The sequence below is a fragment of the Rhineura floridana genome, chromosome 7, assembly GCF_030035675.1.
Source record: "Rhineura floridana isolate rRhiFlo1 chromosome 7, rRhiFlo1.hap2, whole genome shotgun sequence".
NCBI classification, from domain to species: Eukaryota; Metazoa; Chordata; class Lepidosauria; order Squamata; family Rhineuridae; genus Rhineura; species Rhineura floridana.
In genome coordinates, this window is record NC_084486.1 from 154,730,222 (window position 1) to 154,744,964 (window position 14,743).

The window sequence follows — 14,743 nt, forward strand, 5'->3', positions numbered from 1 at the left end:
AAATGTTGAATCCAACATTTGCCATAAGTTGGCTATTTGTACGTTTGCATTTGATAACAATAAGTTATTATTATTGTGTTGCTGTATTCTGCATTTTGTTTGTAAACTGTTGTAGCGTATTGTAGAACATTTCTACAGGACGGTAGCGAGGTCCATTATGTATTTCAACTAGAAATACATAATGGAACTCGCCGCAAGAACACATCAATGGAAATATGTTTTATAGATGCATCTATTATTAACAACAATTTTAACAATCACAGTAATTTTAACTGTAGAGTAAATAAAAGGTATCATTATTTATTGAACTTGCATTATGCGTATATATTATTAAATAATAATATAGACTGCAGCTTAAATATATTTACTACCTAGTATTTTTATACTAATTTTATACAATGAAAGAAAATACATTATATTTAAATTAAAGGGCATAGGGCCACAGTTTATAAAAATATTAATTAAATACATACCTTTTATAAAACACATAAAACACAGCAAGCAGGAGGTGAAGGGCTGACGAAGCACACTCAAACTGAGGCCGAGGCAATGAAAAATATTTGCTGTCTTTGCACTGTATGCAATAGCTCGACACAAAGTTGACTCCGGCTGCACGTCACGATCCCAGGCTGGGATTCCCAGCTAAGCTTCATTGCGCAGCCGCAATAGTAAAGATCCGAGCCTATATAACGTATGCGTCGGCCTCACATAACCCAAATCAGAATTAATTTTTCAGAGTTATTTATTATATTCTTAAATATAAAGTATCCTCAAAAAATGATTTTATTATTTTTTTTTATTAAAATAGTAATACAACGTAAATTTTAGTTGCATACAGTAATAATATTGGAACTTCTATTATATTTTCAAGCTACTAAAAGGTCATTAACATTTTTAACATATTGTCTAATGTTTAAGGGGGCCCACTTCATCAGGGGCCCACTTGCCATCGGGCAAGCTGACAGCCTGGCTGCAACTGTTCAGGGGCCACGCTTTGAGGGGGAGTAAGAGCGATGGATTTGAGTCGAGGTGCAAGTCCAAGATATCCTGCAAAATTGAACCCTGCCCCCACCTCTCCCTTGTAGAATTTGCTGCAGTTTCCTGTCATCCCCCCCCATATACCCCCTTGCCACTGAGGAGGTGCTTCCCTTGCGATCCTGCTCGAACAAGCTAAACAAGGTATAAAACCAACCCGTGTTTAGTGATCATAGTTGGAGGCTTTGCGAAAAAGAATTAAACAAAAAACTCGGTCTTTTAAAGTCTTAAACTTATTAAACTAGCACTCCTGTGTATTATATGGTCTTGTCCATAATCTTAGGGTTGCTTCAACGAAAACCATGTCTCTAAATCACTGCCTTTAAAATGCATGGAAGTTGTTTTCCTTATTCCAGATTACTTTGATTTGTTTTGCCCAAGATAATAGAAATCTTTGTCTTGAAGTACATCTGCATCTGTAAAGATTGAATAATTGAGCTTTGCTTCCGTGCTTTCCACATGTAATTTCAGATGTTGGAACTTTTTTGGGATACTTTGGGATTAAAGTTAGTTTAGTGGGAGGTATTAACAAAATAAGACAAGTTGCAGGTTGTGGCTCGCTTAACTATTTTTGCAACTTGCATAGCACTTGAGCAGTGCTATTCCATGCCTGTTGTTGACTCAGAAGTATTTCCCACATTGTTTAATGGGGCTTATTCTCAAGTAAACACATGTAGGATTGGCTTTCTCCACCTTGGTTGATCTTGGTTATTCAAATCAAAGAGCTTTTCAGGTTGGAGGAGAGTTTACAGCGGTGTGGCTGGGTTTCACTCTAGTAAGGTGGCCAAGTGCAGAAGAGAATGGGGCTCCTGTCCCTTTAACAGTAGTGTAGTGGCAATTTCAGAAGTGCAGCGTCCCTTCTTAATAGTAGTCACAGCAATGTCTCCTCACAGTCACACCCTCTTAAAAGATTATACAACCTTCTAAAACTATAGGGTAATATAACTGCTTTCTGCTTCTATATCGCTGTTGGAGATATTTAATTATTGAATTCAGCATCTATCTGCAGCTTCAGTCTTCTCAGTGGCTGATTTACATCCTTTCACTTTGATTGGCTCCCATCAATAGGAAAGGACAAAAAAGCAAGTTAGAAGACTCATCTCAGTGGCTAACATACTCCCCTTTCATACTGATTGGCTCATTGGACAGTGGACATAGAGACCCTGCTGGGACCCTGCTCCCAAAAAAGTAAGGGGTCTAAGATGTCTATACCCCTGAAGGTTGTGTGGAGAGATTTCAATAGGTGTTGCTAGCTACACCTGCTGAAATTCCTCCTTTTACGCAACTATTCAAGGTACAGGAGCACCTGAACTATGACTGTTTGGATAAATGTCTTTGGGGTCAAAACAGTGCAATCCTATATATGTTTACTGTGTTCAATGCAACTTATTCCTAGTGTTTAGGATTGTAGTCTGAGGCTGTACACCTATACCTATTTATGTGGGAGTAAACCTATTTAACTCAATAGGACTTCTGGGTAAGTAAGGTGCTGTGAATCTGCTTGGATGCAGGTGGCAGCTACTGGTATAGACACTTGAAATCTTGTTTTTTCTGTTCTTTTCTGTCCTCTCCTCTGAACCAGAATTTTGTCTGATTTTCTTAGAGGGGTGTGTGTGCGCTCACTGTACACTCGCAGCAGTGTAAATGTGTCTCAGCCCAGATGAATGTTTGTGCGTGCACCAGGACTCAGACCCGGATAATTTCAGCAAAACAGGACAGGGGTTTTAAAATAGCCACCGAGTTCTTAAAATATACACCAATTTCCTAATTAACCCCCCCCCAAATTGTTTGCTTGGGGGGGGAGACATTCAGGTATGGCAGAAAGTCTTAGATGCTAACCCTGGAGCCCAAATTTGGCCTCCAGAGTATCTGTGTACAGTTGGTGGCCTGCAAGTAGGGTAACCTAGCTGCTGTTTGAGCTTTACGAAGATAAGGGCTCTGCCAGATCAGGTCAAACCTCATCTAGTCCAGTTTGCACAGTGGCCAACCAGCAGATGTATAGTGGCAAATTCAGACGTGCAGGGTCCCTTCATGAACATCACGCCACCCTCCCTGACAGCCACAGCTCCGTTCCCACTTTCCCTCTTCTTTCTTGCTCTCCCTGTCATCTTGGGAGTCCACACTCCGCTACATCCCTAGGAACGGATCAGTATGGAAGGGGAGGCTGTGTGTTAGCTCCTGAGAAGTCTACTCAATGGCTGACTCACCTCCTTTCACTCTGATAGGCTCCAATCAGCACAAAAGGACAAGAATTCTTCTCGGTGGCTAACATGCTCCCCTTTCATGTTGATTGGCTTGTACATAGGGACCTGGATGGGACCCTGCTCCCAAAAAAGAACTGTTCTGCAACCCAGATGCCCCTATGGGAAGCCCACCAGTGGGATCTGGATGCAGTGACGCTCTCCCTACTTGTGGCTCCCATCAACTGGTATTCACAGATATGTCGCCTCCAGCAGTGGAAGGTAAGCCCTGTGGCTAGTGACCATGGATAGCCTTATCCCCACGGATTTGTCTAACCCTTCTCTTGCCTACTTTGTTGACCTTTCCCTTTCTACCAGGTATATCCAGACTTTGTACCCTTGCTTAAAAAAAAATCCCAATCCTCAAATCCCATCAACATGGGCAAGGAGAAGACTCACATCAACTTTGTGGCGATTGGGCACGTGGACTCGGGAAGTCTACCACCACAGGCCACCTCATCTACAAATGTGGAGACATAGACAAGCGCACTATAGAGAAATTTGAGAAGGAGGCAGCAGAGGTGAGTTAATGCTAGGGCTCAGAGTTAGAAAGAGAGGCAGTGTGTCTAGGCATGTGCAGAGGGCACTCTGTCACCATGGATTGGGTTTGCAACTAGGATTTTTGGGTGGCTCTGAGCGACTGCTGTCGTTATATTCCTTCAAGTCGATTTTGACTTATGGCGACCCTATGAATTGGCTGCCTCTAGTAGCATTTATTGTGAACCACCCTGTTCAGGTCTGTGGCTTCCTTTATGGAATCAATCCATCTCTGGTTTGGCCTTCCTCTTTTTCTACTCCCTTCTGTTTTTCCCAGCATTATTGTCTTTTCTAGTGAATCATGTCTTCTCATGATGTGTCCAAAGTATGATAACCTCCGTTTCCTCATTTTAGCTTCTAATGACAGTTCTGGTTTAATTTGTTCTAACATTCAAATTGTCTTTTTCACTGTCCATAGTATGTGCAAAGCTCCTAAATTGGGGCGGGGGGGGAAGGATAATTGAATAACCAGTGATTTTGTATGCTAGAGAGCCAGTATCTTTAAAAGTTGTGCAAGGGAAAGGGAGAATTCCACCTTGTGGTTTTTCTTATTACAGGGTTGCCAGAACACCTGCACTTGGCTGCCTTTCTCTTCTCCTAAAGATACAGGATCAGTCTCAGGGATTGGACCTGGCAACCCTATCTGCCACTGACCTCATAGGGAGACTAAGGCCGCAAGCCAATGCATGCCTACTCAGAAGTAAGCTTCACTGGGTTCAATGGGACTGACTCCCAGGTAAGTGTGCATTGGATTGCAGCCTTACCTGGGAGTAAGTCCAATTTGAACACAATGGAGCTTACTTCTGAGTAGACATGTATTGGATTGCAGCCTAAGAGTGGGATAGCCTTTGCAGATGGTGGGTGTGTAGGTTCAGGAGGGAAGTATAATTTCAGTTTACGCATGGTTAACCTCTGGAGTGCACTGCCACAAGAAATTGTCGTGGCCACTAACTTTGAGGGCTTTAAATAAACCATGGACAGGTCTATCAATGTATACAGGTGATAGTTCAGTGGAACCTTTTTGATAATCCTTTGTTGATAATTAAACAGGTGTAACAGGGTGATTATTGTTGGGACCACAGTGCAGGTGGACCACTTCGGCAGTCCTGATTCCAGCCCCATGGTTAGTCCCAGAAAAACAGCTCCCACAGCATCGTGTGTCATTTTTATCAGGACTGTGGAGGAGGATAAATCTCCTGGCATGCAGTAGTTGCAATGAAAATTGCACAGCCACCCGCCCGAATTCCATCCCTGGCATTAATTAAAAACAGCAACAATTGAAGGGCTTCTTGAGGGCATGTTTTTGCGTTGTGGCAAAAAGCAGTTTTATCTCTTCCTTGCAGATGGGAGAAGGCTCCTTTAAATATGCCTGGGTGCTGGACAAGCTGAGAGGGGGATCACCATTGACATAGAATCATAGAATCATAGAGTTGGAAGGGGCCTTGTAGGCCATCGAGTCCAACCCCCTGCTCACAGCAGGAAATCCACAGCTAGAGCATCTCCCGCAGATAGCTGTCCAGCCTCTGCTTGAAGACATCCAGCGAAGGGCATCCCACCACCTCCCTAGGCAGTCGGTTCCATTGCCCAACTGCCCTTACTGTCAAGAAGTTCCTTCTAATGTCCAATCTGAATCTACGCTCCTGCAACTTAAAACCATTAGACCTAGTCCTACCCTCTGGGGCAGCAGAGAACAAATCTGTACCCTCCTCTATGTGACAGCCCTTCAGGTACTTAAAGAGTGTAATCATGTCGCCCCTCAGCCTTCTCTTCACCAGACTGAACATGCCAAGTTCCTTCAACCTTTCCTCATAAGACTTGTTCTCCATACCGGCTATCATCCTTGTCACCCTCTTCTGAACCCGCTCTAACTTGTCTATATCTTTCTTAAAATGAGGCGCCCAGAACTGAACGCAGTATTCCAGATGAGGCCTGACTAATGCAGAATATAGTGGGACTATTACTTCCCTCGACCTGGAAACTATAGCTCTGTTTATGCAGCCCAAAACCGCGTTTGTCTTTTTTGCCGCAGCATCACACTGCTGGGTCATGTTCAACTTGCGATCCACTACAATTCCAAGGTCCTTCTCACACGCACTACTGCTAAGCCGGGTATTTCCCATCCTGTACCCGTGCATTTTGTTTTTGTGGCCTAAATGCAGAATCTTGCATTTGTCTCCCTGTGGAAGTTCGAGACCAGCAAGTACTACATCACCATCATCAATGCCCTGGGCCACAGGACCTTCATCAAGAACATGGTCACTGGGGCCTCTCAGGTAAGCTTGCTGTCTTCCATCCTTAGGTGGGCAGAAGGTATGCTATTAGTTATGGCTTCTTTTTTTTTTCTTTGCAAACAGTAGAAACTACCCACCCGTTTAAAATGTGAGTTGTCTTTTCACAAGGGTTGTTGGAGTAGTTTGCGGAATCATTCAGTGATGAAGATCCTCACTTTTCAGTTCAGCCTTAGATTTGGCTGTGTCTGTGCTAGGCTTTCACTTTACTACAGATTCACGTATAACTGACAAAACTGAAGTTTTCAGAGGGGCGGAAGAACGTGGGAACGTGGCTGGGGACAGCAAGAATGACCTCCCCCCATGGAGGCGGACAACTTCATTGCCCAGGTGAGTGGAGAAGAAGAAGAGGGGTCTTAGGAACATCGGACCCTGTCTTCATACTGTGTCATACTTTTTTGGTTGATCTAGCTTTGTATGGTCTACACCAGTGGTTCTTCAGCCTTGGGTTCCCAGATGTTGACGGACTATGGCTCCCTTCATCCCTGACCATTGACCATGCTGTCTGCGGATGATGGGAGTTGTAGTCCAACAACATCTGGGGACTCCAGGCTGAAGATCAGCCATCTACACTGGCTGGCAGCAGCTCTCCAGGGTTTCAGATAGGATTCTCTCCCAGCCCTACCTGGAGATGCCACCAGGGGATTGGACCGGGGACCTTCTGCATGCAAAGCAGATGCTCTACCGCAGAGCTACAGCACTTTCTATACTGTTCAGCTGCACATTTCTTGTAGAGATCCACATCCTTGTAAATTCATAAAGTGGGGGTTGAAAACTTTTTGGTTTGGTAGGCCTGACCTTTATCTCCTCCCATCCACATGGGCCAACTTTGAGAGGTAGGCAGACTGCCCACCTGTTGGTCACCTGATGTGGTCGTGATGTCAGATGATTGGCCTGTGGGAGTGGGGGCAGGGAGGCTTGCCAGGCCAGACAGCTGCCTTGGGCTGATGGGAGCGGTAGCTCAAAACACCCGGAAGAGACCTGCTTGGGGAAGACACCTGTACAGGGACATTAAGTGTTTCCAGAAGTTCTAACTGTTCTCCTTCCTTGTCCTTGACACAGGTGATCATCTTGAACCATCCAGGCCAGCTCTCGGCAGGCTACACCCCAGTGCTGGATTGCCACACAGCCCATATCTCCTGTAAGTTTGCTGAGGTGAGGGAGAAGATTGATCGCAGGTCTGGCAAGAAGCTGGAGGATGACTCCAAAGCTCTGAAGCCTGGAGATGCAGCCATGTCCAGATGATCCCTGGCAAGCCCATGTGTGTGTAGAGCTTCTCTGAATATCCCCCTCCCTCTTGGTAAACTGGTAAGTGGCCTTGGAAGCTGCCTTACAGCGAGGTCAGTGCTTGGCCCCTCTAGCTCAGGACTCTTGACACCAGAGATGGGGAACCTGCAGCCCTCCCGGTGATAATGGGCTACATCTTCCATCTTCCATCATCTTTAGCCGCTGGCCAGGCTGGCAGGAGCTGATGGGAGATGAAGTCCAACAACATTTGGAAGGGTTTACAGGTTCTCCATCCCTGATCTGAAAGAATGCCAATAAGATGTATAACAATATCCAATAAATAGACTTAACTCTATTTCAAAGCCGACGGCTATACTATGAAAACACCTGATCTACAGCGGGTGCCGTAGGCTTAGAGGAAGGCAATGGGAAACCACCTCTGAATACCTAGGCTGTGTCGGAATATACGGAAAAAAGTGCCATGCAGTCCGTACTCAGGGCACTGTGGAAGGCTCCCCAACATGGATAGCCAAGCAACCACACGCCCTTTCTCCTTTTTTAAAAAGAAAGAAATGGAAATTGTGTAGTAGAAGACGTGTTTTGTGTCTTTTTTGGTCACCGTTGAAATGTAAGTTGTGCTGATAAAACGATACAAGCAATAGCAACTTTTCCTAGACCCTGAGGTATTCATGCACAGATGTAAAAAATGTCTAAAATAATAATATCCTTTCAGAAATTGGTCCACTTGCCTTTTTTTGGCATTGTTACACCATATTTTTTCTGAAGGAGAAATGCCTCTGTTCCGTGCTGAGATTTGGTGACTACGCCATAGTAATTGTAAATAGCAACTCATAGTTGGAATTCGCTTAGAATAGAGTGCATTCTGTGGTTCTCTACATGTAAGTTTTATAGGTCTGAGGTAATTTCAATAAATTTTGTTTTCGGTTTCATGGAAGAGAAGCATTATACGTGGCACTGGTCTGTTGTCTGTGCCTGCACAGGAGATCCCTGAACAGCTCCAAGTCTGACAGGGGATTGTGTTTACCACTGAGAAGAGTCTTCTCAGTGGCTGACTGACCTCCATTCACTACAATGAGATCCGAACAGCAAGAAGGCTCAAGGAAGCATGCTAGAAGACTCTTTGCCCGGCACCCAGCAGAAGCTGTGGGGCATGTGGGATGCAGTGGCATCTCGTAGAGGACTCCCTCCCCTTTCCTGGGGTATATGATTAGTCCTGGCCCAGAGAAGATGTTGGGGTGGGCACCCCAAGTTACTTATTTCTTATTATTTTATAACATCATTATGTATTTATGATAACAGCAGAAGCCAGATTATTTTGATTGCATAAATGTATTGTTATTCTTGACGGGGAGAGTCCCCTGATCACAGTCATATATCATACCAGTTACCCCAACATATATTTTTTGGTTAAGCAACATGTTAAATTCGGCTTGAACTTGCTGCAGCTGTCAACTTTTCTTCTTTATTACCTTTTGGAACTTTCAAGCTAATAAGGCACTGGGAACTGGGATCTAGGAACCAACGTCAGCGTCCTCTCCTGCCATATGGAACCTTGGTGTAGACAAAGGAACCATCACTGTGCTATGATTCCACCTTTTGTTAATCAAATAGAGCGGCTGGGTAACTGAATGGGCCCATGCATTGCCCATTAATAGGGGATTTACCCTTGGAGGTGCCATTGTTTTCTGAATTCTTGTACCAGCTCCTCCCTTGCCATGCAGTTCCCAGGACGCTTCCAGTGTGACGCCACCTCCTGACCTCGAGCCTGCAGCCCAAGAGCAAGTGTCTTCCAACAAGCCGTTGGAAACACACACCCCCTTGCCTCGTGCCCGCCGCCGTGAGACACGGACAGGGCAGAGACAGGACTTACGAAGGAGTCAGAGATTACGATCGAAAACATTCCCTGCATAAGCTGGCCTCTCAAAGAGGGGAGTCACTGAGTCAACTTCCTTCACGTGCCGCAGAGCATGTCTAGAGTGTAGTTAGGGGTTTCTAGTGAGTAAGGCAGGTTTCTATATGAAGCGCAATGTCCTAGATGTATCTATTACTCTAATAAAGCAAGATTTAATTGCACCCGCGTCTCCGTCTCGTGGTTCCAGCTCTGGACGGGACATTAACATTGCCTTCCTCTGAGACAGCGGCAGTTACTTGTGCAAGGTCACACACTGACCTTCAACTCTTTTTAAAGAAGCACCTAATTCATATCAAGTGATCTTGCAAACATGCCGTAATCTTCAATGATTATCTAGTTCTCATTAATAATTTGAAAATATAAGTTGTGAAAATGACTTCACTGCCATAATTATCCAACCATTCATATTCCAGGAATGACAGAGCAAATACAACTGAAACCAATGAAACCGGATAAGCATCCATATGTTAGTATTTCTAATCAACATTGATGACTAAGATTTATTAATATGCTTACAGACTTCATGTGCTTTGCTTCAAGCGGTAATTGAATATGACCTTACACACACTACATATTACATACATGCCATTGGTGCATCTTACAATCTGTTTCTGCTATGCTATAGTATCTTTACTATTGTTCCAAGAAAGTATGTCAGTGGAGATGCACGGAGAATGGCGGATCCTGCTTTGTTCTTTGATGTAAAGAGTTATTATGCTCCATTATGTGTTCTAATAGGCATTAGGAATTGTGATTACAGAATAAGGCAATAAACTGGTTATTGATAATTTGTCTTTGAATATTGGGTGGGGACCTACTACTCGGTTGCAGCCTGAACTAAAGTGGGTTGCAACAGGATCGCTAGTGTTGGGTTCAAATTTAAACCCCCTCCCCTCCCAGGAAGGGTGAGCTAGCGCACACCTCAGTCTTGCATAGGAGTGCAAGTTTAGTAATTTAATTTACCTGTTAGTGGTCCAGCCAGATACCAAACATAATATAGACACACACAAACTGCTTGATCAAGAGGGATCTCTGCTCTGCACAGACAGGTGTCTGTCAGGGCAAAGAGCAATGTTTATTGATTGCAGGTTCATTAAATAGGGTTCAAATTTTTGTTAAAAAAAAAAGGGTCCCTAAGTGCATGTTTGGATTAAAGGTGGGTTGTCTGTCTAAAACGGTTGAAGATCACTGCTCTACATTTCTTTACATGGAATTCAAGGCATCTTGGAGCTGGAAGGCTTTGATTTGAGTCTCTGTTCATCATTGGGTTTCCTATGGGTCTTTGGCCCAGTCACACTCTTTCTCAGTTATGTAACATTGTGTTGAACTTTACAGTATGTTGAATGAAAAACGGAACTGCAAAACATTAGAAATGGCATACAAATATTATTGTTTAATAGCTGATCTTCCATTCCTAGTATCCCGGGCAGTGACAACTTTTCACCGCAAAGCAGAGCCTGCAGGCACGGAGATGGGACGTTCACCCTCAGTTGCCATCTCCTCTATTGCAGGTCGCACCTCACCGGGGGGGGGGGACACTGTTGCTGGCTACTGAAGTCATCTCTGGTTCCAACCCCCATGCATTGCAGACAACTGGGACCCTCCCCTGAACCCTCCTTCCCCTGCCCAGTTCTCAGCAGGGCTCAGGACAAATAGTCAGTCCTTCCCTCATTTAAAAGTGAAGGCATTCAAGAGGCAGCTGGAGAGCTATCTGTCGGGAATGCTTTAGGTTAGATTCCTGCACTGAGCAAGGGGTTGGACGGGATGGCCTTACCAGCCCCTTCCAACTCTGCTATTCTATGATTCTGTATTCTAAGAAATGAGAAATACAGACTCAGAAGAACTGTTTATACATTTAATTACAATGCTGGGATGCTGGGATCCAGGGATGCTGAAGAGTGGGAGGGCTGGGAGAGCTCCTGCCAGTCAGTGCACACAATACTGAGCTAGGTGGACCCATGCTCTGACTCGGTATGAGGCAGCTTCCTCTGTCCCTAGATGCAGAACAGGTGAGAGGGACTCTTCATCATCACACAGCGCTGCATCCCTCAAGGGCCGAATGTCCAGCCACAGGATGCAGTGAGGGGGGCCATCCTGGGCAGCTGTAAAAGGGGATTAGAGAAAATTCAAGGGGGACAAAACCCTTGAGGGCAACTAGTCTAAGGGGGCTCTCTGTTTCCCCATCGTGCCTCTAAAGCAGTTGCAGGGAACCTTTGGCTCTCCAGATGTTGCTGAACTACAACTCCCACCATCCCTTGCCACTGACCATGCTTACTGGGGTTGATGGGAGCTGTCGTTCAGCAACGTCTGGAGGGACAAATACGAAGTGGGAGAGGGTGACTGTCAGGGTGTCCTGGGGTAGAGTGTCCCCCTGAAACATCTGGTTGGCCACTGTGGGACCAGGCGGCTGGACCAGACAGGCCTGTTTTCTGACCCAGCGGGGCTCTTCCTGTGAGGGAATCTCAGCGGTGCGGTGGCAAGTTCCAAAGTGCACGATCCCTTCATGAAAGTAATAGTCCTTCCCCTTCTAAGATTCTGCAACCTTCTAAGATTATAGAATAATCTGGCCAGTCTTGAATGCTGCGTTGTGCTTCTCTAGCAATGCCCCCGTTTGACTGTCCTTTCTCACTGTCAAGAGATATTGCTTGAATTACTGAATTCATTGTCTACACATTTGTCTCCTGCTGCTGCCAGACTGTTTGAGGATGTTGATGGGATGCTATCCTCAGGATTCCCTCTCTCTCTTTCTGCCATGACAGAATTCTCACTCTTTGTCTTGGCTTTTGACTAGGAACTGATAGAGGCTTGATTGCAATTGACACTTGCTGGGACTCTTTTCACACTCCCCGTTCTTGCCGATTGGTTTGTAGGATGCTGGAGACATAGGGACCCTGCTGGGATCTGGCTCCCAAAAAGGGTAAGTGGTCTTAGACCTCATGGGACCCTGACAACTACACCCCTGTGAGGGATTCCTGAGCACCACCCCCATCTTCCTGGGCTCTCATCCTCACCATCTCCCTTCCCCCAAAACTGGACAACACCTCCGCCCCGGCATCCTTACCTGGCTTGGCTTCCGGCTATCTTCTCAACCTGAAATGGGCACCTCCAGGAGGGCTTTTTGTTGGCCCCTGAAGGGGTGACCCTGCCAGGCCTGCGCCAAAGAAGCCTCTGCAGCCGCCGCAGCCACCTCAACCTAGAACAGAAGAGGGAGAGGTCAGAATGAGGCCCGTGGCTGGAAAGGTTGTAGGGAGGGGAGGGGGGTCTGGAGAGGCCAAGGATCAGAGCAGGCAAGACAGAAATAGGGGTGCTGGCCCAAGTTTGAACCTCTTTCAGGGCAGGTATTGCCCTGCAAGCCTCCAGGTGCGTGAGGAGAGAAGAGCCAGAGGCAGAATGTTGGGAGCAGACGGAGGGCGATGGAGAGTGATTGACAGGGAGGCAGAGAGAGTGACTGTTGGGACTGTTGGAGAGATGGAAGAAGGAGGAAGGAGATGGGGGGAGGAGGGGAGCTCAGGTGAAGAGTTTGGGGGTGGAGGGGGGCTCCTAAGGAGGGGAGTCGGGGAGATGTGGCCAGGGAGTGAAAGTCCTAATTTTAGCATTCTGTACAAGAGGACGACTAGTTCTGAATATTATTTTGCTTAAATAAACACACATTTTCTATTTTAATCTAGCTGTGTCCTTCTCTGGGTGTCCACGTGTCTTGCGGAGGGAGAATCGTGCTGGTCTCAGGAGGGGGTGGAGGCAGGTGCCATGGTGGGTTGCGGGGGAAAGTCCCTGGGCTCAGCAGCAGGAAACTGGGGCAACTTGCCTAAGTGCCCTCCAGGGACCAAGGCCACGTAGGGGACCCCCCAGGATACCAACACAAAAATAGAAATAGTGTGAAGAAATCATACTTACATTTTGAACGTGTTGAGGCCTCTTTGTAAAGCACCTACCTAAACCTACTCTAAAAGACCTACCTAAACTAACCCGAGCCCTAATTCTGAGCCCCTCCCCCAGCCCCCAACGCTAACCCAGCCCCAACCCCTATAGACAAAAGCAATATACACAAATATATTCAAATGGCAAAGAAAACAATAAACAAAAAGGTAAACAAAATAGAAGCAGCAAAATAAAAATAAAAATCAACAAAATAAGATAAAATAAAAATATAAACAATGATAAAATGAAATGTAAACAAAAATAAGATTAGAGAAATGAAAGGGAAATTTAAACCACGAGTAGGGATGTTGAATAATCAACAGGGGAACACACTGACTGACCGAGAAGAAATAAAAGGAAGATGGAAGCAATACACTGAAGAACTCTATGAAAGAGATGCCAGGATGACAGATTCATTCACGGAGGAACCGTATGATGAAGAACCAGAAATTTTAGAATGAGGTGAAAGCTGCTCTTAAAATTGGAGGGAGAAACATCAATAACTTAAGATATGCAGACGATACCATACTCTTAGCAGAAACCAGTAATGATTTGAAACGAATGCTGATGAAAGTTCAAGAGGAAAGCACAAAAGCAGGACTACAGCTGAACTTCAAGAAGACTAAAGTAACGACAACAGAAGATAAATAGAAGCTAAAATGAGGAAACTGAGGTTATCATACCTTGGACACATCATGAGAAGACATGATTCACTAGAAAAGACAATAATTCTGGGAAAAACAGAAGGAAGTAGAAAAAGAGGAAGGCCAAACAAGAGATGGATCGATTCCATAAAGGCAGCCACAGACCTGACCTTACAAGATCTGAACAGGGTGGTTCATGACAGATGCTCTTGGAGGTCACTGATTCATAGGGTCGCCATAAGTCGTAATCAGCTTTAAGGCACATAACAACAACAGACAAAAATAAACCAAAAGATACATAAACCAAAACCTCCTCTGCTTGCACTCCAACCACTCCTCTCTCTCCAACCACCTCTTTTTTAAAAAAGAAAATAAAAATGCAGTGAATTCTAGAGACCTGGCAAGCTGTGGTAGCATTAGACACCCCCACTGCATTGAATATATGCATAGAGAGAGGGAGCGCCTCTGTGTGTATGAGTCGTTTTGAAGAAGGGTGTGTATCAAAAACTACTTTTTAGCCTTTTCTGAATGTCTGAACAGAGGCTCTGTCAGGCAACAGGGTGAGTGAGGCAGCATCCAATACAGCTTTACTTAGGAGTAAGCACCATTTAATAAGGTGGGTACAGGGCTGAAAAATGCCAATGCTAGTATCACTGCCTTTTCTACAGAGAGGTTTGCTTTTATATCTTGTATCTGTTCAGGGGAGGGAGTGTTTGGTAGAATCAAACCCTTTTATTCCATCCTCCATGATGAATGGCAGACCCTCCCATTGCATTCGCCACTTAAGACACATATCCTGAGAAACAGGCAACTGAGATGAAAGCTCCTTCTCCTTGCTGACGCAACCAGAAAGTGTATGGGTAAGGGGTGGAGCTGCATGTGTTGATCAAGTGGGCATGTGCAGTTTTCTAACATGCTAGA

The 14,743-nt window shown here is 45.2% G+C and overlaps 1 pseudogene; it reads left to right on the forward strand.

The window, feature by feature from the left end:
- Positions 1–3,653: 3,653 nt before the first annotated feature.
- Positions 3,654–7,404, forward strand: LOC133389731 (elongation factor 1-alpha-like; annotated as a pseudogene).
- The last annotated feature ends 7,339 nt before the right edge of the window (positions 7,405–14,743 follow it).